Here is a 3,615-nt window from a genome sequence, read left to right on the forward strand (position 1 = left end):
TATTATTTACGACTGCTTTGGCCTAGGCTCTATCCCTGATGGGCAGGTGCATCAAAGAAGATGGCCATTTATTCATTCAGTAAAGACAATTTATTTGGTGTCTTTGTATCAGACACTGCTTTGTGGGGACACAAACACATGAGCTATGATTGACTTCTAAGGATTAGCTGGTTTACTTTGGACAAATCCCCTTCTCTCTCTTGGTACTCATGCTGGAACTAAACTATTTAGAATCAAATCCCAGCTCCACCTCTTCCTATTCTGTGAGTGCATACGGAAGTTAATTTGCTCTCTCACAGCCTCAGTTTTCTCATTTGTGAAATGGAGATGATCTACTTCACTCCCTAGTGTTGTGCTGAGGCTGAAATTAAGATAGTCAACTACTGGCACATAGCCCTCAACCTGGGGTGATTGCTACTGATCGGTTGATAGGTGGAGCTTGGACTCTCTGGACTGGGAGTGGCAGGCCAGCCCAGAAAGCCTGGCACAGGTTATTTAGGGTGGGACTCACAGCTCCTTTTCAAAGGTGGAGGAAGTGTGTGGGTGGAATTTGTAAGGTCAGAGTCTGGTGCCAGGCTACCTAAGGTATTGAACTGCACACTGAAAGGCCGTTCAGAATGTGGCTCCGCATGCCCAGAATGGGAGCATGGCTGTCTACCATCAGCTCCGAGTTTTATGTGCCGCACACAACCGCATGTGCCAGACTTCTCTAAGGTTGGCAGCACAGTAGGTTTATTTGCACCAACATCGCCACAAGCATTGCGTTTGTTTTTTTCTTATCCTGTTTTTTATCCTGATAATGTTCATGGGCTCTGTAGTGATACCCCTCACTCTCTTTCATTAGTAATCAGTAATGCCTTTTTTTTTTTTTTCCTGGCCTAGTGTCAGAGACCGCAGGAGCATTGCACAACATTGCTGCTCTGAATTGTTCTGAGTCCATATATTCTTCTAAATTCTCCCTGACTATGCCAAGGCAGGTCCCTCTCGAACCCTGCCCACTGTACTAACTGTTGGGAACTTAGTCCAAGTTCCTCCTTTATCCTCTGCTCACTAGTTACAGGTGTCGGATTTGCCTGGGGCTGGACCTCTTAGGACACTGGGTCTCAGATGGAGAAGCCATGAGAGGTTGTGGGATATAAGAATGAGTCTTTATTGCAGAAGCCAGTGACCATATAGCCATCAGACAAGACAATTCTTCACAGTAAAGTCCATACAGGCAGGCAGCCGGACATCGGCTGGTGAATACATATCTTTTCTACAAAGGAGCTTTAGTCTCTGTACCCACAGCTATTATCTGAGCAGCTGCATGCTGCCCCCTAGATTCACTGCCTCACAAATTGGCGGCACCTGAGCTCTCGGGCTCAGCAGCTTCTCCTGATTCCCCTGCCCAGCACATTGGCTGGTTAACATGGTAACTATATTGAGCTCTCTATGAGCTCCAGCTCTCAGCTCCATCTCGCTAGCTTAGTCTTCTTCACACTCCTTAGCTACTCTCTCCTGCACACATGGAAGCTACGTTCTCTGTGCCTACCGCCTCTGCTTCTTCACATTAGCTCTGCCCAGCTGCTCTTTCTAGCAGACTCCTGGTCAGTAACCTGAATATTAATGCCACGTATTTCCTCTTAAGCACTGCTTTTGCTACATCCTACAAATGTCAGTAAGTTATGTTTTTATTTTCATTTAGATAAAATGTTTTTATCTCTCTTCAGAGTTCTTTGCCTCATGCTTTATTTAGAAGTGTTATTGTTAACCAAAGTATTGTGAGACTTCCCATCTATCTGTCTGTTATTGATTTCAAAATGGCTACTGTTTCTCTTTCCTGGCTAGAGCAAAGGATAACTTTTGTGCAGATCTTTACTGTGGGAAACTCATGGAGTTCCTGGAAGCTACACTCATAGAATGTCAAAGGCCCCCTATTACGGGTTCGCCTTACAGTTTCTACTCATACACCGAGACTGCCAACAACCCTTCAATTATTGCTCATGTTTTCCGTCACTCTCACCGGTTTCCATGAGGTTTCTGGTTATGGACTTTTGCTTCACAAGGTTGAGATTCTCTGCATTCTTCTATCTTTATTTCTGTGGCCCTGTGTGCCCCGTAACCCCACTTTTCTAACGGAGAAATGGTGTCTATTTTGTTCAGATTTTGACTTGTTAGTTTGGAGTGGCATCTTCCACTCTGCATACATGCTGGACAAGAAACAGGCTACTTGGCCTTTGCACTGGAGAGAGCCTCTATTTACATGCAAGTAATTACTTATTAAGGATTTATTGCATAAATTAGATTTCTAAAAATATATCTTTCTGTATACATTATATTATTTTTTCTCTCTTATTCCCTACATTCTTTCTTTCTTTTGTGTTTATTTGAATTGTTTGTAGGGAACCCTTTTGTTTTCCTTTTCTTTAGTTTATTGGTATGTTTTAGATATTTTCTTTATGGTTACATTGGTGGCTACATTTAACAGCTTAAAATTAAAACAATCTATTTAAAACTGATAGCAATTAATTTCAGAAGCATACAAAAACTCTGCTTCAATACATTCTGTCCTCCCCCACAGGTATTGTCATACGTTACATCTTAAAAATCATCTGCCTAATAACATGTTTACGATTACTTTATATGCATTTGTCTTTTACATACTGTAGGAAATAAAAAGTGTAGTTTCATGCAAAAAAATAAAATACTGAATATTATATTTGCCCATATGTTTATTTTAATGAAAATTTATATTTCTATATCTAGCTTTAAGTTTCTGTCTATTATAAATTTATTTCAACCTAAAGGACTCCTTTAGCACTCTTGGTAGGGCAAATTTATTGATAAGTAATTCCCTTACCGTGTGTGAATGTTTTAATTTCTTACACATTTTTGAATGATATTTTACTGGTTATAAACTTTTTGGTTGCCCCCCCCACACACACACACACCTGCCAGCTCTTTATATATTTTATACCACTACCTTCTATTCTCCAAGGTTTTTGATGAGAAACCAGCTGTTCATCTTATTAAGGATCCCTTTTACATGATAAACAAGGGATCATTCTTTTCCTCTTCTGCTTTCAAGGTTCTGTCTTTTATGATGTCATTCAACAGTTGTTAATGTATTTAAAGTTGGATCTACTGGAGGTAATGCTACTTGTAGTTTGTTTAGCTTTTTCGGTGTGAAGATTTATGCTTTTCATCAAGTGTGGGGTGCTTTTATATAATTTCCATCTTATTACTTATATTTCTTGCTTGGTCATATATCATTTTTATTCTCTTTTCTTTGTTAGCCATGTTTTCAATTAGGAGGTTATAGGTAGACAGTTACAGCCCAGTAATTTTCCATTCATCTCACTTCCTCAGTTAAATAAGTTTTCTTTTGCTCATATATAGTCTCCAAAAATGTTTATAGCATGGAAAAAGTGGAGAGTGTGTGTTTAGGGTTTTTGGGATATCAAAAATTTACATAGGTTTTTAAAGAAAGTACAGTAAAAAAAGTGAATAAAATCACAAATTTTGCTAATAGCTAACACCTATTTGTATTTGAAAATCTGATGTAAAACTCTTCAAAACTGAGAAAGTATCTTATTTGAATTTCTCTCCTTCACTTTTATACATGTACGCTAACCT

Source organism: Eptesicus fuscus, chromosome 11, assembly GCF_027574615.1.
Source record: "Eptesicus fuscus isolate TK198812 chromosome 11, DD_ASM_mEF_20220401, whole genome shotgun sequence".
Taxonomy (NCBI): domain Eukaryota; kingdom Metazoa; phylum Chordata; class Mammalia; order Chiroptera; family Vespertilionidae; genus Eptesicus; species Eptesicus fuscus.